Raw genomic sequence first — 24,012 nt, 5'->3', positions numbered from 1 at the left:
CAAAGGAGTGGCTCAGGAAGAAGCACATTAGGGTCATGGAGTGGCCTAGCCAGTCACCAGACCTTAATCCCATTGAAAACTTATGGAGGGAGCTGAAGCTGCGAGTTGCCAAGCGACAGCCCAGAACTCTTAATGATTTAGAGATGATCTGCAAAGAGGAGTGGACCAAAATTCCTCCTGACATGTGTGCAAACCTCATCATCAACTACAGAAGACGTCTGACCGCTGTGCTTGCCAACAAGGGTTTTGCCACCAAGTATTAGGTCTTGTTTGCCAGAGGGATTAAATACTTATTTCCCTCTGCAGAATGCAAATAAATTCATATACTTTCCACAATGTGATTTTCCGGATTTAATTTGTGATGTGCTATCTCTCACTGTTACCAATAACCTACCCTTCAATTATGGGCTGCTCATGTCTTTGTCAGTGGGCAAACTTACAAAATCAGCAAGGGATCAAATACTTATTTCCACCACTGTATGCACATTCATGAAGTCTCACTTTTCAAAGCAAAAAAAGGAAGAAAACCAAAAATTTCCTACAAAACACAGCAAAAGTAAAAAAAAAAAAAAGAGGATTGGAATGACCAAACAAAATGTGTAAGTGATCCAAATAAAATAGTCCTTTATTGTAAAACAACTGGTGGGTATACAAGGGTCAGACTCAACACAGGCCATGTTTCGGCACAATTGCCTTCCTCAGAAGTCCTTCAAAATAATTTAAAAAGTAGTCAAATCACCCTAGTTCACAAAATCATCCATGGTGATGCCCCAGCCTACATGTCAGACCTGATAAACCTACCACCCAGGAATGCTAAAAAATCATCTTGCACATTCCTTAATCTTCATTTCCCCAACTGCAAAGATCTAAAATATAAACTAATGCACGCATCAACCTTTTCCTATATGAGTACACAATTCTGGAACGCACTGCCGCGCAACCTAAAAACGATCTACGAACTAACCAACTTCCGCAAACTACTGAAGACTCATTTCTTCAACAAGACATATCACCAAGATCATCACATGTGAAATCCCCTACATGTACCCAGATTTATCTTAAAATGTTTTCTTGTTATTTTAATACTATGTTTTATCATTATCATGTAACCCAAAATCCTCTGTAATACCTATTGCCTATTCTCTTCTCATTTCCACTATTCATGATGTATTGTAAGCCACATTGAGCCTGCAAAGAGGTGGGATAATGTGGGATACAAATGCAACAAAATAAATAACTAAATAAACACAGATATATGTGAGATCCTCAGTGTGCTCTTGCAAGCACTATTTGAAAGCAGTTCCAAAGCAGAAATCCTTTCTTTCCCTAATGCTATTGCAGACACATCAGAAATGTTACTGCAAACCTGACAGATCCGATGTGTCAATGTGTCTGCAATAGCATTATCAGAAGTTTTTAAAATATTTCTGCTTTGGAACGGAGCATTATTTCCTTGCCCCAAGCACCACAGATGGAGAAATTTGGGGTGGTATCCAGGTTAAAACAGAACCTACAGAAATTGTAAGCAATGCCTTTGGGAGGGAATACTTCCCTGGGATGGGGGAAGTTCTTTCCCCTTGAAATGGGCGAGTAGTTGATAGATAAACCCCATGATACCTCATACAAAGAATTTGGCTCATACTGAGTGAATATGGAATATCTGATGCAGAGGCCAATGGATGTTTTAAAGTTTGAACATTGCTCCTATTGAGTTTAAAGGGATGCATGCAGTAGCTCTATATACAATGATATTGTTTGAGAAATGGCTATATGTCCTTCAGATCTATCCAAAGTTCCTGCATTGAAGGGATGTAAGTTTAATGATATACTGCAGCACTATCTTTGGCAAAATAAAAAGCCACAATGAGCACTACAGCAGCTTCTGTATCCCATTGGGAAGGTTGTCATTACCAGATATTAGGAAATATACCTCCAGATTCTATATAGTGCGTCCTTGAGTTGCATGCACAATTCAGGTCTTATTCTGTATTGCACGTGCAACTTAATTATCTTAACAAGCCAATCAGCACCAATAATTGCAAATTAACAAGCAATTACTGACACTAATCAGCTTTAATTAGAATTTACATGCACAGCTTGCTAAGCTTATTCTTTTAAGTGATGCGAATAAATACTAACATGCCCTGCAGAAAAGGGGGCGTGGAATGGGTGTATGAGAGCTGTTATACAATACACCTGCTCCGCACCTAACTTAGTTGCCGGCATTTACATCAAGTTTTACTTGGTGTAAATTCCCATGACTAGATTTAGTCACGTGGACGGGCCCTAGGCATAGTCTATAAACCGCGCCTAACTTTAGGTGTAGTTTATAGAATACGCGTCAGGCATATTTTTTCAGCGCCAATTTTTAAGGTGCCAAATATAGAATCTAGCCCGCAATATGTGGCTTCTAACAGATTGGCTTAAGAAGTCAGCCATTTACCCCCCCCCCCCCCCTTGTTTTAGAACTAGATATGGTGGCCCTGTTAGATCTGAAACATGTAGGACATGCCTTTTGGGCAGTTGTTCTCAACACTGTCCTCAAGGCATACCCAACCAGTCAAGTTTTCAATTATCCACAATTAATATGCATGGGATGGATTTGCAGAACAAGGAGGCAATGCATGCAAATCTATTTCATGCACATTCATCATGGCTATCCTGAAAACCTGACTGTCTGGGTGTGTCCAAAGGACCTAGGATGCAGTTTATAGCCCATCATTTATTGGTAAGACCAAAGCACCAAACACAGCAGCAATTATGTAGGGCACTGAAAGTAGACTGTAGAATTAACCCCCCCCCCCCTTACCCTTAATGGAGAATTTAGGCTTGCATAATAGGAGGATACAGGGTGGAAGGGGATTTGTATGGTGGTGAACGTGAGTAACAAGGAGGGGATAGGTAAATCATTTATAGAATTGACTGCTATTAGACAAGCCACATATGTGTGCATACCTCCAGGTCAACATTAGATTCAATCTCAGTAGGGACAAGCTAAAGGAGGATGCTTAGGAAAGGCTGTCCTTCTCCTGGAGAGGGAGATGAGCTAGGATTATCATAAATCTCTTATAGGGAGAGGTTCATTCTGGGATTATGTGGGGTTGGGTAAGCGGTCAAGGGACTTGGAGGGTGTTGGGTGAGTCTGGGGTTAAGATTAAAAAGCAGATGAAAGATATGAAATGGCTCAGTCTGTGTAATTTTGTAGGAGCAACAATAAACATTTTTAATGCATCTCTATATTTCTGCATATCAAGCGTATGGTGCAAAGTTTTCAGATAGAGGGGAATGCCCTAAGGGCTCACGGAGTGAGAGTCATTAGGCCACATGTTTTGGACATGTATACAGATCTGGCGATTTTGGGGTGCCCTTACTAATTTACATAAGTGACATTCTAAGTATGGAGATAGATTTGAAGGTGGAAGTGTAATTGTTTGACAACATATGGGGGGGGGGGGGGGAAATATTATTGAGGAAAGCTCAACAGAGGAATAGGTTGCCTTTGGCTCCTAGCCACTACCCATTTGTCCTCCTCCCTGTTCCTCTTTACCCTGTAATTCCCTTGCCTGTAATGTCTTGTCTGTCTGTTTTACCTAGATTGTAAGCTCTTTGAGCAGGGACTGTCTCTCTATGTCAATTGTTCAGCGCTGTGTGCCTCTGGTAGCGCTATATAAATACTAATAGTAGTAGTAGAATAGAAGCTCTAATGGGGTCTCCACAAAGGTGGAAAGCTTTCAAGAAACATTGGCTCCATGTCAGATGGGGCCCATAGTTTGCTATTAAGTATGTAAATGCTCAGTTGAATAAGTAATCTTAGCATACAAAGTGCAGAGGGCTGAGTCTGGATGACTGGGAAAGGTATGGTATAGTTGTATAATGGGTGGGACAGGAGATATGTGAATCAAAGAACTGGCTGTGTGGAAGTATCAACATGGAGATGGTTGGAAAATATGAGAGGTTTTTTGGGGGGTGGGGGGGCTGGGGGTGCTAGTAAAGAGAGGGGGAATAAATGAAAAGATCTCAAGGAAACTGATGCGCTATATATTTTCCCTGATGTGGTTTGTGTATGTGTATGGTTTGTGTTGTCCTGTTGGAACATGATGCTTTGCTGTTTGTTTAATAAAGAAGGAAAAAATGAGGAACAAGGAGGAGGAATAGGTAAAGCCAAACTTAAAATTATGATGACTACAGGCAAAGGACTTTCACCTCCTTATTTTCCCCCTGAAGCCTCGTATGCTGCTGCTGCTGTTGGAGCCAAGGAATGTGAAAATTTTCCAGCTTGGAAGGAAAACTCAGTTGTTGTTGTTGTTGTTGTTTGTTGTTGTTGTTGTAGGTTTTTTTTTTTGTATACTTTATTGTCCAGAAAGCTCTAGTTGAATTTTACTAATAGCTACTGAAAAATATGTAACAAAAACAAAATAAGAATTCTGATTTTAATCATAAATCTTGACCCCAGAATTGCTACATTAGTTCACTTAGAAGGAAACAGAGTCTATGCAGAGGTTCTTGTAAGCACCTGAAGAGAGGAAAAGACCACTGCAATGTCAGCTTGGGCACAGGAGTCCACATCGCCCCCTCCCCCTTTCAGGTAAATGCACATCTAATGCTAAAATCCAGTCCTCCCTCCAGCTGTTTCACTCCTTCAAACCTCAGATGAGTTTGCAAGTGAAATGAATTTAACGATCTCTGGGTACCTTTTGACCTTACTTCCAGCAAAACCCAATACTGCAAAACCAGACAAGCCAATGACTGAATGGCAGGGTACACTACACCCTAAAAGGCAGGTCAGGACTTCTACAGACAGACCTCAGTCCAAGAAAGAGACTTGGCTCTCTGGTTGGCAGCTTCCATAGAGGTCGGCAAAGGCATTAGATACACAAGCCCTAGCAGGCCAGCCTGTTAGAAACCAAATTCCAGATGCTTATTAAACACCCTTTGAGGGTTTCCTTTGCAAAAGTGCCACGATTATGTGCAGTCCCAGCAGAAAGCAAAGAGGAGAGAGAGCAGAGCACTGCCAGCATATCCCAAAGAAAGGAAGCTCAGCCGTGAACTATGCAGACGACAATGGATCTTCTAAGGAGGTCCATGATGCCAGCTTAGAGACTGCACAACAGAACAAGCGGGCAGTAAATGTGCCAGTGACAGAGCATAAAAATTAATTTCTAATATCTGATCTCAGCTTTAATTAGTTGCTGAGAAAGAATTCTAAGTGAAAACAGACAAAAATGATTTATGCAGTAAAGAAGGTCCCTACAGCTGTAAAGTGCCAGCCAGACTTGGCCAAAATCTCTGGATTTAGAAATGGGAACAAGATTTCTGCAGAACTCTCTGGCACTAAGGAAACAGGACCTGGACTTCAGCCTTTCTCTTCTTGCTTCCCCTCCAAGCCTCCAATTTTCTCTCTGTGTCATTTCTAGGAATGTTCAGCTTTTTTTTCTGGGTATTTGTTCATTAAGGGAGCTTCGTTATCGAGAGTGCACACCCTTCTCCTGAAAGCACACGCATGCGTCATGATTCGTGGATGCACTATCCAGAACAATGTGCACTATTATTGGCAAACGAAGAAACAGAAAATGTTGTGGGGGGTTTTTCAGTGTATTTTCATTTGTTAATGGCATGCCATTTTCATTTAACAACATGTAATGACATGGGATGTTGTCGCAAACGATAGCCCATCCCTAGCTCCAAAAGATTCCACCTACACTTACTTATGAGATTTTTCTGCCACAGCTGAGGGACTTTCCTGCAAATTATGTTAATTGATTTGGTAGGCTGGCTCACAAATTGATTTTCCTGTACAAATAAAGAACATTTAATGCTTGTTTCCCCGTAGACTGCTTTATTTTCCATATAACAGAAAAAAAAAATCTGTAAGAGTTTCCCGGGGCTCCTGAGGTCTGTGCATATCATATGCAGTCATTACAGCCTTCTCTGCCCTAAGGGATGGGGGAAGGCAGAAGGTGAGATTTCTCTAAGGATGTGCTGCACCTGAAGCAGATAAAAATATGCATGAGCAGGTCTCACTGAGCTTGGAGCCAGACTTCACCCTGGGATTTGGAGTTCTGGAACAGACACCTCCCACTGCCGGAGAGAGGAGGAAGGTGGAGGGCTATTGTGATATTAAAGGGAAAGGGAAATGATATACCACCTTTCTGTGGTTTTTGTAACTACATTCCAAAGTGGTTTACATAGTATATTTGGGCAGGTACTTATTTTGTACCAGGGGCAATGGAGGGTTAAGTGACTTGCCCAGAGTCACAAGGAGCTGCAGTGGGAATTGAACTCAGTTCCCCAGGATCAAGGTCCACTGCACTAACCACTAGGCTACTCCTCCACTCATTCCACCAATAAGAGCCAACCTCATCAGTGATGTCACAATGGCTTGATTGCCCAATACTTGGCTCACTTCTGATATTGTGATGTCATAAGGGAAAGGGGGAAAGGGAAATGGGACGTGATATACCACCTTTCCGAGGGTTTTGCAACTCTATTCAAAGTGGTTTACATATATTCAGGCACTTATTTTGTACCAGGGGCAATGGAGGGTTAGGTGACTTGCCCAGAGTCACAAGGAGCTGCAGTGGGAATTGAACTCAGTTCCCCAGGATCAAAGTCCACTAGGCTACTCCTTCTCTGTTAAAAAGCAGATAGCCACTAGCAGCATTACCTGCCTTAAGGAAAGGTAAGCAAGTTGGCCTAGGAAAGGAGGGTGAAGATTCAGAAAACAATGCTATGTGCTATAAGCCTGCTGTCATCAGAGCAGCACAGGACAGGGGCACGGGTATCACCAAAGCTACAAGTATGGGAGGTTAAAGTAAATATGGCTAATAAAACTGACAGACAAGGCTTGCAGGTTTAGTATAAACAGGAGAATGACATCACCATGTGTCATAGGTAAACCCAGATACAGGTACTCATTAACATAGCTCATTTCTACCGAGCAGCATATGCTACCAGCCCTCTCCACCTCCGAGTTCCTCACAGCTCAGGAAACTTTCCTACACACATGATCACACAAACCAGCAAAGTGTAAAAAGGAGACTTATGTTTCTAGTGGCAGATGTAATCCTCACACTGTCCCTAGGTATTGGGACTGCTGGCTGTGCTCCTCCAGTCAGAGCGTGTGTCCCCCTCTGAAATCTTGAGTTGTGACCTCGGTCAGCCTAAAATAAATTTGAGGCTCTGCAAAATCATTGCTTCCTGCGTCGTCAAAGGCCACTGTCTACTCTGCCTATTAGGAATTCTGCCCCAGTGTGTGCAAGAGGAGAAGTTGTATGTCTCCCCCCCCCCCCCCCAACAGAAACAGACACTACTTCCACTCCCAACACACATAGACAGAGATACAATCACACACACACCACCCCAGACACACAGATCACATACACTACTTCCACCCCCGACACACACATACACACCAAAGGCAGCATGTCAGGCCCTGGGATCAATGGGTAACAGTAAGCTGTTGTCTTAACGGATCACATTCATGGCCCCTTGTCAAAAAATCCAAACAGGAACAGTTTTGAGAACTGAGAAATTTTCCTTCTGGGAGTGGGAGGCACCATTTCTGGCTGCCGCACAGGGAGGTCTTTTCCCTAAGGCTGGCCAGACTACAGATTACTGCAATGCAAATTGTTGTCTCCACCTTATTCAGATATTTCCCCCAATTTTCAGCCTGAATTTGTATGTATTTGCCCCTATTTGAGTTGCTCCTGTTATATACTATGAGATCTGAAAAATCCAAAGAGCATCTCCCACCCTCCAGTTCCAGTACTGGCACGATTAATGCATGGGCAAAGAATATCCTCCACCCCACCCCCCTAGGCGAGCTTCCCAAACGTACAAACATTCTATACATGTTATTCCTGGAATTGTGGATTTTTCCCAAGTCCGTTTAGTAGTGGTTTATGGATTTGTTCTTTAGGAAACCATCTAACCCCTTTTTAAAGGCGGTTAGCTTAGCAGAGTTTAAAAAGGGGTTAGATGGTTTCCTAAAGAACAAGTCCATAAACCACTACTAAATGGACTTGGGAAAAATCCACAATTCCAGGAATAACATGTATAGAATGTTTGTACATTTGGGAAGCTTGCCAGGTGCCCTTGGCCTGGATTGGCCGCTGTCGTGGACAGGATGCTGGGCTCGATGGACCCTTGGTCTTTTCCCAGTGTGGCATTACTTATGTACTTATCATCAGACCTTTTCCCTCAACAGCCAGTACTGGATGACTCTTTCTTCCCATTGTGGGTGCTCTGTAGATGAATCAAAATCAGTCCTAGAAATATTACTAAAGAGCTGGCATCAAAGAACAGTTGCTATCTTTATCCCAGCATTTTCCTGCCATTACCCCAGGTCTCTGTGCACCAAAGCCCAGGTCCATTCCAAAAAACATCTGGACAGTGTGAAGCAGTCATGTATGTGTCCAGCTGCAGGTCACTCTGCTAAACCAGCATTTCAGGAATGCATTTAATTGTGCCCACCCCAAGCCTTAGCCACCCTTCCCCCACTCCACCTGCCTACATTAAACCAGTCTGGGGGGGGGGTCTGCAAAAGTGGAACAGCTGTGTCACTGAGCAGGGATGCACAGAATGCCAGACTGCAGACACAGAGAAACTTGTTTCTAACTAGGGTGCATTTCCATTCCTAAACAGCAGGAATAAATACCACTTGACTGTGCCAGTGACAGGCATCAAACCCAACCCCAGCAGATAAAGACTAAATGGCTCATCCAGTCTGACAGATAGGGATTCATCCAATTTGCACAGATACACATAGGATCCCTTATACAAACCAATACCAACTCTACTACTACTTAACATTTCTAGAGCGCTACTAGGGTTACGCAGCGCTGTACAGTTTAACAAAGAAGGCCAGTCCCTGCTCAAAGGAGCTTACAATCTAAAGGACGAAATGTCAAGTTGGGGCAGTCTAGATTTCCTGGATAGAGGTATAGTGGTTAGGTGCCGAAGGCGACATTGAAGAGGTGGGCTTTGAGTAAGGATTTGAAGATGGGCATGGAGGGGGCCTGGCGTATGGGCTCAGGGAGTTTATTCCAAGCATGGGGTGAGGCGAGGCAGAAAGGCTGGAGCCTGGAGTTGGCGGTGGTGGAGAAGGGTACTGAAAGGAGGGATTTGTCTTGAGAGCGGAGGTTACGGGTAGGAACGTAAGGGGAGATGAGGGTAGAGAGGTAAGGAGGGGCTGCAGATCGAGTGCATTTGTAGGTTAGTAGGAGAAGCTTGAACTGTATGCGGTACCTGATCGGGAGCCAGTGAAGTGACTTCCCCCTTTTCTTTTACCTGTCTTCTCAATCCTTCTCCCACCACATATGTCCCTAGAATGCCCAAAATCTAGCAAAGTTAATTTCAGTTCTTGCCATTTTTATGGTTTATGACAGAGATGTGTAGTAAGGAAGTACAGTTACTTTGTTACAGTCCTTAAGTACTATTGGCAGTACCTTTACTTGTAACGAGTTACATTTTTGATCATACTTTTTACTTGTTAACTCATTACAAGTAAGCTCTGCTTTCACTCTTACTAATGAAGTACAAATTTGTAAAGAAGTTAAAAAAAATATTTTCCATACCTCTGCTTCTCTCCCCCCCCCCCCCTCCACCCCTCACAGGTTTCCAAGCAATGTCAGATGTGGCTTGCATCTGATTGGGCTCAACTTCCTGTCCCAAAAAGAGCTGAGTTGGGACCAGAAGCTCGGATCCAATCAGATGCAAGCCAGCGTCTGACATCACTTGGAAACCCTTGTCCCCACGTGGCCTGAACCAGAAGGCATGGAAAATATTAACAAATGTAAAATTAATCTACATTTAAAAATGATATGCATATAGCTATTAAAAATTTTATAGTGACAATCAATCGAAAATGTAAAACACAAAACCCCTTCCCTCCTCCACCCTCTGACAAATTTAACAAGCTTGTTAAAAAGGTATTAATTTAACTTTGTAATTTCATGTATTAAGTTTCTGTTCCATTGTACCCACAAAGGTCTACACAGATTACAAGTAGATAGGTACATAATCACAACACAGTATTGCTTGAAAACATACTAGATTCTGTGGTCCCACTTATTAAGAATACTTTTTAATTTGTAATAAAAAAGTAGTTTTAAGAGCTGTACTTTTTTACTTTTACTTGAGTATTTTTAATAAGATTTTCTACTTTTACTTCACTACTTTTGAAGCCAATACTTTTACTTTTTAGTTCAGTACTTTAAAAAAGTAACAACCCTATGGTTTATGGCTTATGTTTTATTAATCTTGATATACCGCCTTCCGTACAAACATCAAGGCAGTTTACAATAAAATACAACAATGAAACATAAAAAGAAAGGAAAATTAGAACACCAATCATATTTTAAAAGAAACCAGGACAACACAATTGCTTCATACAAAAGCGACACTCAGACCCCCTACTGTGCCTGACACCAAGAAACAGCTAGAATCAGCTTTTCCTGGATTTATCTATTGTAATCCGAGCTCTGTGGCACTTATCCAGTACTTTAGAACAGAATCATCTGACGTAGATCCTGTTCCAAAACACAGGAGAAATGGGCGTTTATGTGCCAGGTGCATACTGCATGAACATCCATTTTGGAAAAATACATGTATAAAAAAATTTGATGTGTTCAAAGCCAGCACATAACCCGTTACTTTGGGGATCTTAGAAACATAACCAGCTATTATCCCAACGCTGTCACAGGGATCAGTTTCCTTTGCCAGTTTGGATTTGGGGAAGAACAAAAACCACTGGGGGATTAAGGGGGCAACTCCCCTTAGATTGCTGCTCAATAACAGCTGTCTCCTAAATTCTAAACTTACTTGGTAACAAGTGTAACTCTCAACATCCATCTTTTAGGACACAGACATTTAGCACCCAGGGCCGCCGAGAGACTGGGCCGGGCCCAGGACAAGGCCGCCGTGGGGGCCCCGCCCCTGCCACTCTCGCCACCCCGCCCCCCCCCGAGGTCGCCGCTCCCCTCCTCCGTCCGCCACCGGGCCGGGCCCCTTGCATTGAAATCGCAGTCTCACCTCCATGAAAGCAGCGCTGCAGGCTGCAGAACGCCTCCCTTCGGCCCTCCTTCCCTCCTTGTGTCCCGCCCTCGCGGAAGTTACGTCAGATGAGGGCGGGACACAGGGAGGGAAGAAGGGCCGAAGGGAGGCGTTCTGCTGCCTGCAGCGCTGCTTTCACGGAGGCGAGACTGCGATTTCAATACAGGGGGCAGACGGTCGACGACGGAGGGCAGGTGTGACTGCGGCGCCAGACCCCCCCTTGGAGGCCCGGGCCCAGGGAATTTTGTCCCCGCTGCCCCCTCCCCCTCTTGTACTAAACTGCGCAGCAAATGAGAGGAAGCCCATAGGAATTGAATAGGCTTCCTCTTATTTGCCGTGCAGGAACCGCTAGTTCAGTTTAGTAAAAGATACCCTTAAGGTCCCTATTACCAAGCTGCATCAAAAGGGGGCCGGTGCTGGCGTTGATGCAGGAAATAGCCGTGCTGCAAGTAAAGCAATTGCCGCGCAGCCATTTCAGGGGAGGGGAGCCCTTACCGCCATCCACTGAAGTGGCAGTAAGGGTTCTCGCGTTAAGCCAGCAGTAACCGGGCAGCGCACGGCACTGCCCAATTACCACTGGGTACACTCTGGCGCTACAAAAATACATTTTTTGTAGCACCAGAAATGACAGCGCGCTAGGGGTTTTACCCATAGCAATGCTATGAAGCTCCTTTCCTTGTAAAAACTATGCAGATAAAAGCTTTATGAAATTACCCCCTTAGGGGTCAGCCAAGTGTGGGAGTAACCCCCCTTCCCCCCCCCCCCTCTACAAGTTACCCAGTGTATTAGAGCACTCGATTATACCATACCAGTGCTGTTAAATGTGTATACTTTTGACACTGTTTCACGGTAGTTCTATTATTAAGTTTCAATTTACTGTTTTCTAGTTTACCTCATTTATTGTATTTATGTTTATTCTTGGTTATTTTACTATTGTTACGCTGTTAATAAAATTGTACGTTTTATGTTAAACTGTATCTGCTGTACACCACCTTGGGTGAATCTCTTCATAAAGGTGGTTAATAAATCCCAATAAATAAATAAATAAAATATCCTTCAAAATGATTCAGGATCTTACTGCAATGGACCCTGGGGCCCCGATCACTGCATGTGGGTAATCTCACCCATTTGCTTCCAGAGCCTTATACCAGGGACAGACGTCAGATCCAATTCCAGCATAAGCAGCCTGGGAGAGGACTGAGCCCAGATCTGCAGGCACAAAGCAAAAGCACAAAAACCAATTAGCAAAGATAGGGAGATGCTGCAGCTCCCTGCTGAAAGGGAGTTTCCCTGTGTGCAGACTAGTGATTCTGTGATGGGGAACATGGGGCACCCACCTCTGCAAACCTCATAACATGAAAATGTGGGGGTGGAAGGGAAGAATCTTACACAGCTTCCGGAAACACTTGTACCAAAACAGGAAAAATGACAGAAGCAGGACACCCACGCATGCAGGGCAGCCCCTGTCTGCAAAGTTCAGAGACAGCAGGCAGCTGTGGCAGCCCACACATAACAGCAAAGGTCTCCTGCTCAGCTGCCTAAAATGGGCAGCCCCACCAGTCACCCATGTGCAAACTTCCTCCTGACTGCTTATTTAAAAAACCCAGCTTCACTGTAATGCAGCTTGAAAATTCCTGCTGTGCCCAATCGCCAGAAGAGCTGAGTGGAGGAGCAGTGGGTTCAGAACAAGGGAATTCAGTTCTAATCCCACTGTGGCTCCCCATGACCTTGGGCAAATCACTTAACCCTCCACTGCCTCTGGTACATAATTAGATTGTGAGTTCTCCAGGGATTGGGAAAAACGTACTATACCTGATATAACTCACCTTGAGCTACTACTGAAAAAGACCAGATCTACATAAAAATAAATATCCCTGCCCCCCACTTCTAGCCACAAGATGAACTTGCCCAGGTGCCCAGTAGCAGGAGACTGCAGTCAATAGAATGCTGGAATACCAGGGTGACCTCTGTACATGGCAGCTACCTTGTAGATATTATGCCTAGGCCACTGCAGTCACCTCACAGGAGCAACACCATGACACATTACAGCACCTTCCTGAAAACGAATTTAGAAGAATAAACTGGCTTTCGGTTTTCCCATAGTATATGTGCACTTTAAGAAGGCTGCAGGAGAAGTGTTCCAAGGGGCATATTTTTATCATGAAAAAATAGCATATTCCAGCCCACAGAGAAAGCAGGTGCAAATTCACAGGTCTCTTGTTATCTGTAGACAATTTTCAAAGGGAAAGTATTCTTGTAGGTTCCCTTTGAAAATTAGGTACAAGGTTATTGTTACTTTCTCTAGGCAGTCCTCTGCAAGCAGCATTTGATCTTGAGGATCCTCTACTCATCAGTGGACACCAAGAAATTGGTCTTTGAGGGGCAGGCTTTGTGGGTTTCGATGCTGCTTAGATCACACCTGTGCAGAACAGAATAATGATTTGGGGCCCCCACCTCCTGTCTTATACAGTTCCCCAGGGATTCTTCCTTGACCTCACACTCTCTATCTTTTCCTTTCGTCCCTGGCCACTCTCATTCAAGGATACAAGATAAATATCATCTTATCCGTAGCTAGTATTCAGCTTACAGCCAGTACTGCACTGAGAATCTTAACAAACGTCTTGATGCCTTTGCAAACTGGTTGTCCCGTCACTAACTCGTGAACCCAGCCAAGTTGAAAGTCGTTTGCCCTGGATGCTATGTATGGAGGCGTATTTTCAAAGCACTACGACTTACAAAGTTCTAGAGTAGCCTATGGAACTTTGTAAGTCTGGGTGCTTGGAAAATGAGCCCAGCAGCGCTCAGAGATGTGTGCCAAAATTTGTGCAGGATCCTGAGATGCATGCCCATCTTAATTGCTTAATGAGACAATTAACACCAATAGTTGAACGCTATTAACCAATTATTGGCATTAATAGGCCTAAATTAGGAGTTGCGCTCACATTTCGCTGTGCACTGTTCTATAACACTGCACATACAAAACTCATGGCACGCAACCCAAAAGGGGGCAGGGCCATGGGAGGGGGATGGGTGGGGTCAGGGGCATTTTTCCAAGAGCGCACAGTGTTATAGAATCCGGGATATCACTCCCTCCCCACACCGTAGCGCTGCCGCTGCCACCCACCTTCATACACTACAGTCCCCCTACCGCCACAGCTGCCGTCCTCTTCCCCCACACTACAGTCCCCCAAGTCTCTATGGGCCCTTGAAGGGCCCTGGTGGTCTAGTGGCTTCTTTGGGGGCAGAAAAGAAGCCCACTCTTTGCTGCCCACTACCACTATTCTGCCCAGCGCTGCCATGTTTTCAAAATGGATGCCAAGACTTCCTGCTGTAGTCTCGTGAGTCTCGCGAGACTGCCATAGGGAGTCTCAACAGCCATTTTTAAAACACAGCAGCACAGCGCCAGGAAGAATAGCAGCAGCGGGCAGGAAAGAGTGTTGTTCTTTCCTGCCCCTGCAGAGGCCACTAGACCACAAGGGCCATAAGTACATAAGTATTGCCATACTGGGACAGACCAAAGGTCCATCAAGCCCAGCATCCTGTTTCCAACAGTGGCCAATCCAGGTCACAAATACCTGGCAAGATCCCAAAAGAAGTACAAAACTATTTCTGCTTATCCCAGAAATAGTGGATTTTCCCCAAGTCCAATTTAATAATGGTCTATGGACTGTTCCTTTAGGAAGCCGTCCAAACCTTTTTAAAACTCTGCTAAGCTAATCGCCTTTACCACATTTTCTGGCCCTTCAAGATGTGACTGGGGAGGGCCCTCTGAGGCTCGGGGGACTGTGGTGTGCGGTGGGGGAGGGGAGAGTCTATGGGCCTTTGGGCACTGCCTGGTTGTCCAAATGGTCAGTCTACCCCTGCCCTTAACTTAGGAACTCCAGTCATAATAAAGACTTGGTTCAACTTCAGACACTGGAGTTACTCTTGATGAACATTTGACTTTTAAACCTCAAGTGTCCACCTTAGTTAAGAAAGTATTTTATGCTCTATAAAATACACTCTGTCCGCACACTCCATACACTCACTGTGAACTGCCCTGGCTGTTGTAATTCTTTATACTTAGGAATGAAATGTTCACTTGCAAAGCAGATACAGTTAATCCAAAATATGGCAAAAGCAAGCTTTGATATGGAACAAAGAAGTCTGAGCATGTCACACCATTGCTTAAGGAACATCACTGGTTACTTCCTTTTTTCAGGCTCCAGTTCAAAACCTTAATGTTAATGTGCCATACATTCTATTCTGTCTCTCTGAACGCCTCTCTCATCTTGTAACCTACCCACCTGCCTGCACAGTCCCTTAGATTCTAACAAAACAATGTTCTCCTGTTACCAGCTCTGACCAAAAATTAGACTTGAACAGACCTGCCTCTGAGCCTTCTGTGACAGGGCGCCCTTCCAGTGGAATCGGATGACCTTTGAACTAAGAGCTGACAGCTCCTCTTCCCGCCCTAATGCTGGGGTTAAAACCTGGTCATTCTGTTTATTTCACCCTCTGCTTGTCAAGGCCAACCCTACCAATGAGCGACTATGCTTTTCACATATGACCCCGACTTTCAGTCCCTAGTGACTAACGCAAATGAGGCCCTTAAGTGTAAGCCGCATTGAGCCTGCCATGAGTGGGAAAGCGCGGGGTACAAATGTAACAAAAAAAAAATTCTCTGCACATGGAGCCCCCCTCTGCATCCCTCCCCCCACAGGCCACCCCACCACCTTTCTTCTTTCTCCATTTTATGGCCACATCTCTGCCTCCCTCCTCTCCTCCTGTTATACTACCTTTTGCTCTCCCGACAGTAGACTATAAAACAACTATGTAAAGGTAAAGGGTCATCGATTTGATATACCGCCTTTCTGTGGTCTATATACAGTGGTGTGAAAAAGTCCTGCATCGTCTGTTCAGAAAATCATGTTTTCGTTTATTTCTCTTTCTGCTATGAGTTAATGAAACCAAATTCGTATACAGTATTAAGTTCATAAGTAAGTTGTAAATTCAATTTTGCATGTACTTATAATTGAAATTGTTTATTTAGCGCCATCTAACCTATTTTTTAAGCCATGTATACCCTGTTTCCCCGAAAGTAAGACATCCCCCGAAAATAAGACCTAGTAGAGGTTTTCCTGAATTGGTAGATATAAAGCCTCCCCTGAAAGTAAGACCTAGCAAATTTTTGTTTGAAAGCAGGGCCGCTGAGAGCCGGACAAGGCCGCCCCCGGGCCGCCCCCCCCCCACCCAAGGTTGCCGGGCCCCCCCCCTCCACCCACCTTCCGTCACTCCCGGAACTAACCTTAAACGCCTCCTTTCACCTTCGCAGCAAACAGCAGCAGCAGTGCAGATCTCTCCTTCCTTCCGTGCCCCGCCCTCATGGACGTTACGTCAGGCGAGGGCGGGACATGGAAGGAAGGAATGGCCTGCCCTGCTGCTGCTTGCTGCGAAGGTGAAAGGAAGCGTTTAAGGTTAGTTCCGGGAGTGACGGAGGGCGGGCGGGCCAACCCCGATCCAACCCCGATGTTTCCCCGAAAAATAAGACAGCCCCTGAAAATAAGACCTAGCGCGTTTTTGGGGGCAAAAATTAATATAAGACAGTGTCTTATTTTTGGGGAAACACGGTAGTACGATACCAAGTGTATTATGTACATCACAGGTTCAAGTGTTAGAGCAGTACTGTTAAATTTATTTTTCCTTTTTTAGTAATTATTATTTTATGAATTCTGTGGCCCTGAAAAGGACCGTTTGAAACAATTTATCAGCTTTAATACTTGGCTAAAAACTAAAGCATATTCCTTGGTCAGAAAACTCTCAATGCCATTGGTTCATTTTGATCCGGAAATGAATCAAAATTAGAAGCTCCTAATGGAACGCCAATGGGCGGGATGAAATCTATTACAGGCGCCAAAAAAAAATCAGAAAAACACATACCACTTATGCAAACTTGAATTCTGAAAATGGCATATGATATGCAATATTGATTACTGCAATGGAATCTATGCAGGGTGCACGGAAATGCTTCTCAAAAAATTACGAACTGTCCAAAATACAGCTGCAAGATTGATCTATGGTAAATCGAAGTTCGTCAGTTCCAGACCATTACGTGAAAAACTGCACTGGCTACCTGTCAAGGATCGTATAACATTGAAAATTTGCACCCTGGTGCATAAAATCCTCTACGGCGAAGCTCCAGCTTATATGGATAATCTTATCATCTTACCACCCAGGAATTGTTACAAATCTTCTCGTTCTTACTTACATCTCCACTACCCCACATGTAGTGGCCTCAAGTATAAAACCAGCTACGCAGCTACCTTTCCCTATATCAGAGCACGATTGTGGAATGGTTTACCCAAATCAGTTAAAACTGCTTCCGAACAACAGGCTTTCAGAATATCACTGAAGACCACCTTATTTAGAAAAGCTTACACTACAGTCCCGCATTGCATTAGCGACTCCTTCACTGTTACTGTTATGCGGCCCTATTGAATTCTTCTGCACCTTTCTCTTTTCTTCCCCTCTGTCATTCCTCACCAGCTACTTCACCCTTAATGTATCTGATTGTTTGTTACTAGATTGATGTAAGCCTTTTTACACTGATGTTAGCCTTTTTGAACTAATGTAAGCCACATTGAGCCTGCCCATGGGTGGGAAAGTGTGGGATAATAAATGCTATAAATAAATAAATAAATATTTTCCACCTTACATTTGGGCAGAAAGCTGGTCAGATCCAAAATGTTGAGCATGGCAGTTTGCAAAAATTACATTTGAATTTCTGTAAAAAAAAAAAAAAAAAAAAAAATTTTCACAAAAAAGGATGAGGTGTGGGCTGTTGTATTACAAAGTGTTTGCATTAACAGAATTCAATAAAACCTCATTTTTTTTGTCTCTTTTGACTTTAGTCTCACAGATGGTCACAAATTATATGCAGGTACTTTCTCTGTTCCTAGTGGGCTCATAATCTAAGGGGTCATTTTACTAAGCTATGGTAAGAAACAGCCTTAACGTGCCCTTACATGGATATTTTGCATGCGCTAAGGCCATTTTTACCACAGCTGTAAAAATGCCTTTGTTCTATTGTTTTTATTTTTGGCCATGTGCTAATAATGTTGCCATTCGCGTGCGGCCATTTTGCTTTTAACTAGCAGAACATACCACCATCTATTTTGTAGGCGGTAAGGCTCCTGCTAACACTCACCCTCTGCCCCTGACACACACCCCTCAAAAAATAAATAAATAAATAACTGGCACACAAATACTGTGCGCGCATTCCAAAAACTAATTGGGGACGCATTAGCGCATCCCATGTTAGGCTTTTTTTGTTGCATTAGGCTTGCGTTAGTGCCCAACATGGCTTAGTAAAAGGGCCCCTAAGATTCATACCTGGGGCAATGGAGGGTTTAAGGGCCCCTTTTATTAAGCTCCAGTAAAAATGGCCCGCGGTAATGTGGGTGTGTGGATTTACTGCGTGCCCAAGGCACTCTTTACAGCAGCCGTAAACACCCTTTGTTTTAATGGAGGCAGTAAAATGGCTGTGCGCTAATTAAAAACTCTGCGTGCGATCTTAGATCAAGAGAAAAATTGCCTTTAACTGTTTCCCCTGAAAGTTTGAATGTTTCAGCACTTCTCGAGCAGTCACAAGATGAAGTAGATTTTAGGTCTACTTTATTGGTTTCATTCGTTTTTCTTCAAGATAAAGAGGCATTAATAAGACTTTATTTAAGACAGACTGCTCCAGTCCTATTCATGGGAGAAAAGATCCAAATATTTCCAGATGTTTCTAGAACGACCCAGGAAAGAAGGAAGAGATTCTTATCTATGAGACAAGAGACTTTGAATTTGGGAGCTAAATTCCAATTAAGATTTCCTTGTAAATGTGTACTTCACCTTGAGAATAAGACATATCATTTTTTTAACCATTACAACTCCGTTCATTTCTTAATGCAAGAAATCCTAACTGACCACGGGGATTCTTAATGTTATTGGACTTTAGTTATATGATGTAATTGTAGTCTCTTAAACGCTATCCTTTTGTAATATGACAGAATTTCTTTTTTAGTTTATCCTTATCTTCTTTTTTTTCTTTTTTTTTTTTACGGATTAACGTGTCAGTCCCCCCCCCCCCTCCCTATTTTGAGGACTACAGCATATATTATAGAAGTGTAAGGGAATTTTTCCTATAATTGTTTATTTCCTTTGAAGATTTCGCATATTTCTTGGAATTGTATTTAAAAAACCAATAAATAAATAAAAAAAATTTTAACTTTGCATGCGGCCATGTACTGTCTGAGCCCTTACCGCCTCCTACTTAGCAGGCGGTAAGGGCTCATGCACTAACCTAACGATAATCAATCGGCATGTGCCACTACCCAATTACCGCCGGGTGTGCCTACACCGCAGGCCCACGCTAGAAAATAGAAAAATATTTTCTGGCGTGGGAAATACCGCACAGCGCAATCAGAGCTACCACCAGGTGCCTGGGCACGGCCGGCGGTAGTGCTGATTTCCCACGTGCTATCCGAGCTACCGCCCTTTAGTAAAAGGGCCCCTTAGTAACTAAAATATATAAACAATTGTGATATGCCAACAGGCCTGCAGGTTGCCCCCTCAATTAACAGTACAAATGTTTTGAGCAGGTTCCCCTGCCCTCAGGGAGCCTCTGCACCCTCTTCTCACTCTACCATCCTAGAAGGGACATCTTTTCATGTTGTGCAACACCTTAAAGCGGGCTTCCAAAACTGTGGGTCGTGACCCAAAATGGGGGTTGCAAAACCCAAGCTTGGGGTCGGGATCTGGACAGACAAGAAAAAAAAAAACAACAACTCATCGGCCTGAACCTCTGCTCCAGCCACACTATAATTAGGCCTATGTAGGATCCATAGAAGGCACAGGATAATGACAGCATCAGCTGCGATGTTGTAGAAAGGCCCAGAACCAGCAGCATGGATGAAAGGTAGGCCTCTAGGGGTCTTGTGCTTTCTCTGGCTGCGATAATGGGGTCGCAGTCACAGAAGGTTTTGATAAGCACTGCCTTAAAAATCCCAATTAGCTGAATCTGTAATGAGTGTTTGGCAGGCTGCCCTCTGCCCTTCCTCTGGAGTTCCAGAAAATGAACCCTCTTAACCTGAGCAGATAGCACACAGCAGGAGCAAAGCCAGGTCCAGGCAGCTGTTGGAGCTGAAGCAATTGGTTGGCACAGTAAGTCCCTTTCCCCCACCCCCAATGGCTGTGGCTTGGGATGAGTCACCAGCCCGTCTGGGTCTGTTTCAACTGCAGGGTGCGTGGGCAGTCCCGGAGAAACAGCTGGCATGAGCTCTGAACTTTCCATCCCTCTTGGGGAGAGCCAAGGGCCAGCAGCAAAGGCAGTGGGGGGGGGGGGGGGCAGGGGAGCAAGCAGAAGGCTAACAGTTGGGGTAATAACCCCCAGGCCTCTGCTTCTTATGCTGTTCTGTGCTTCCTTCACTGACCAAACTTCAGACAAGGTCTTTGGCAATATAGTATGACTGTGATAAGAGAGAGGGGAGAGTTTGTAGTCTTTACCTAAGTCATGTTCTGTCTATCTGGGATTCTGATACCATCATCCTTATTGTAACAGCACAAGCCTGTGCAGATAAGGACTGCAAACAGTCTGTCCTACTATGGTTTAAAAGGAACCTGAAATATATCCTTGCAATGTAATTCAGTCAGTCAGTCCAATACCAGCTTCTAGGAATAAGCATTTGGCTGGGAAAATCGGTGTTTCCAACTCCATCAGCTGCCCCATACAAGCCACATACCTGCCAGGAGAAGACCCCCCCCCCTCACCCACCTCCGCTCCATAGCTAAAAAAACCACAAACCAACAAGAAGAGCATTTTAAAGTAAGACTATGGCTACGATTGCTCTGTAACCACAGGAGTCAACTTTTCAATACCACTGCAGCTCCTCCCGGGACACATGCATGGAATTTTCACCAGTGCAATTCCTCCCGGGACACAAGCATGGAATTTTCACAATAGTAGGGGTGCTCAAGCACCCAGGGAACTGGCTCCTTAGTATGTAGCGCTGCCTGTATACATTGGAAGTTTACATCAGCTCTCCGTGGCTGCATGCCCCCATCTCCTCACACGGGGGCATCTTCCCTGTGCAACCGGCAATGATCAGCACCAGGTCCCTTCAATGGGATCCCTCTAACCTATTTCAAGCCACCATCCAGCCTCGACCTAGGCCACCAATTCATCAGCTAAAGGGCCACAAAAGATTGTTGTGACCAATCCACCATGGGCCACAATTAGGCAGCGGCTCCTCTCAGATGGTGCTATACTATTATCTGTTCCGGATTAGTACAGCATTACTCATTTATTTACTCACTGGGATCTATTAAACGCCCTTATGAAGAAATTAAACCAAGGTGGAATGCATTTTCTGACTGCACCACTTGCTGACAGGGAACTAAGTGTCCCCCCTCAAAAAAAATAAATAAATAAATAAAACCCCACCAATATGCCATCCCAGCTCCACTACTACTAATCAACCATGGCGGTCAACCCTGAAGGTACCGGAACAACCCCTGATATTGAACACAAACCTCTTACAGGGTCCAGGGAGAGGTCATTTTCACAGACTGTTGCACCACACAGAACCACACCTCTGAGGTCCCGGTTCAAACATCAACATGATTTAAATTGACTGGGTCAAACACCAGCAAGATAAAAATTCTTAAGCTGCCCTCTTACCTACGTTTGGTCTAAGCACCAACCACACAAACAACTACAACAGAGGAGCATACAAGGATTACAAAAAAAAAAAAAATTATACGGTGGGGTAGAAGTTGTTCATTATTATTACTATCAGTATCAATCATGCCAGTGACAGCACCACCTTGCATGAACTCTGAAGCAGGCTGCTCTGGCAATTAGGTAACAATCCTTGCAACCCCAAGGCACAGCTTAAAGCCCTCACCAGGCCCTGTCTCATCTCAACCTAAACACCACCCAAGCACCATACATAGCCCTGCGACTCTAAGGAAGCCGTGCATCAACAAGCATGGCCAAACTCGAGCTCACCACCTTCTACCCTGCCAGTACTTGTGTTTTTGGTGGAACACTACAGAACTAGGACCCGAGACAATAGCCCCTCAGTCGGTTCCACTATGGCACGACTGTTGTGTATCCACACACCTTCTGACTTCCACAGAGGGGAAGAAGACGCTAAGGGTGAATGGCAATGAGTTGAGCACAAACTCAACAGGGTGAAAATCCCATTGCTACCCTTGCGGACCCTGCATGGATCAACTTAATTCTCCGTGACCTCAGGCACAACCTTAATTCATTCAGACGGGGTTACTCGCTGACCTATACCAGCCTCCCTGCCTTATAATCCCCCTGAAGCGAGGCTATTCAGGCTATTCTTGAGGACCTAACACAGTCTCTCACACTTCACAGGCTGGGAAGCCTTCGGCATGTACCAACCTAAGGCCAGAGCATCCCTGGCCCGACATTCAAAACAGACTACCTAACAGACAAATAAAACTCTACACATATACAAGAACTCGGCTACTCACTATTACTATAATGGTGCAACTACCCTTCCATTAAGGGAATGCTACATACACAATCTAAAAAAAAAAAAACCCTTCAGGGGGCCCAAATACCTAGTTCCCCAGTCAACCTTCTTTTGCAGCCTACCATATCTAATGGCAGACCCTGCATAGGACAAACCTGAGTGCAAGCCCTCGGGCTTATACCATTCACGCCCCAGGTAATTCCTATGGCCCCTTTTTTCTTTTAGACCAGGACACGATCTATTGAGCACATCTAAATCCTGGCACACAATCCCCTGATATGATTTGCTCCCTACAAATGGCATAGACTATGCAGCTCTCCTTCCATCCATCTACTGCACTGATCCACTTGGCTCTACACATACTAGGCCCAATCTGCAGCAGGAGGGGACCTACACCAGGGTGAACAAATAAATAACTTCCCCGGGGCCAAAGACAACTGTGCACACCCAAGGAAACCTAGTCCTGCTCCAGGCTTTCAACCACTGATCGTGCTACTCCCTAAAGCCTGTCCACCGCTCGTGCCAATGAGGTTCTTTCCATCAGATCCCACCAAGGTCACCCCCGTTCACCCATTACTGTGTGTGTGTGGGAGGGGGGGGGGGTTAATGGGATGGACTTGAAATCCATTGAGGTCTCTCCCGGGTAAGCTACAATCCCACAACCTCAGGGTACACAGAACGGGCCTGAAGCTCTGAACCACAGACAGACTGGGCAATGAATTTCCCGGGGGCCTAACCCACATCCCCTGCTTGTAAGACATTCTAAAAAGTGCCCCACACTGTATTCCCTGTAAACCTCAGTTTTTCCCTTAACTGAGACTGGGGGCCACTTCACCTAATGACTGTAACCAGCCAACAGGCTCCTGAAAGGGCCCGACCCACTGTGTCAATTCCTTGCTAACCCTAAGCCCGTTCCTTTAGGGCCACAAAAACATACATCCTCTTAGGTTCATCACAACAGGGGCTGCAGGCTACCAGCCTCCCCCCCCCCCCCCACCAGAAAACAAATATAATTAGGATCCACCTGCAAGTACACGGACCTCTTACCATGCAGGGTCAAGGCCGACCCCTATATAATTAGTTCCAGTACAGATAGATTATACAGACAACCACATACATATCTATACCAGCAAATATATTGGAACACCAACTGGAATAGTTCAAACGTAACGACATAACACAAAGCAATATCAAAGTGGTCTTTGCTCTTGAAACCACATTCTCACAAAATCACCGGCCTAACACTTATCAGTACCAACACGACCCTTTATGTTTGGAGCGACCCTATCCCACACTACTCTGGCTATTTCTTGGCCCTCAAATAGCAGTTGATTAGCTGACACACTCAGACCAGCTACTTACATACATAGACAACCCATGTTCATGGTACGTGGGGATAAAGACAACAACCAAGTCAACACCACGATCA

General features: G+C 44.5%; 1 protein-coding gene across 10 annotated transcripts in view; it reads right to left on the bottom strand.

Annotated features, from left to right (window-relative positions):
- SAMD11 (sterile alpha motif domain containing 11) overlaps positions 1 to 24,012 on the bottom strand; it is a 169,132-nt gene that overhangs the window by 122,959 nt on the left and 22,161 nt on the right. The window contains exon 1 of one of the 10 annotated variants that reach the window (XM_030222048.1): positions 17,747 to 17,760. The exons of the other annotated variants lie outside the window; for them this stretch is intronic. The gene's annotated coding sequence lies outside the window, so the exon portion shown is untranslated. Of the gene's footprint in view, positions 1 to 17,746; positions 17,761 to 24,012 lie in introns of those variants that run through there. 10 annotated transcript variants of the gene reach the window in all.

The sequence above is a fragment of the Microcaecilia unicolor genome, chromosome 13, assembly GCF_901765095.1.
Source record: "Microcaecilia unicolor chromosome 13, aMicUni1.1, whole genome shotgun sequence".
NCBI lineage: Eukaryota > Metazoa > Chordata > Amphibia > Gymnophiona > Siphonopidae > Microcaecilia > Microcaecilia unicolor.
Note: the sequence above shows the minus strand (reverse complement) of the source record. Positions and strands in the feature narration are given on the sequence as shown.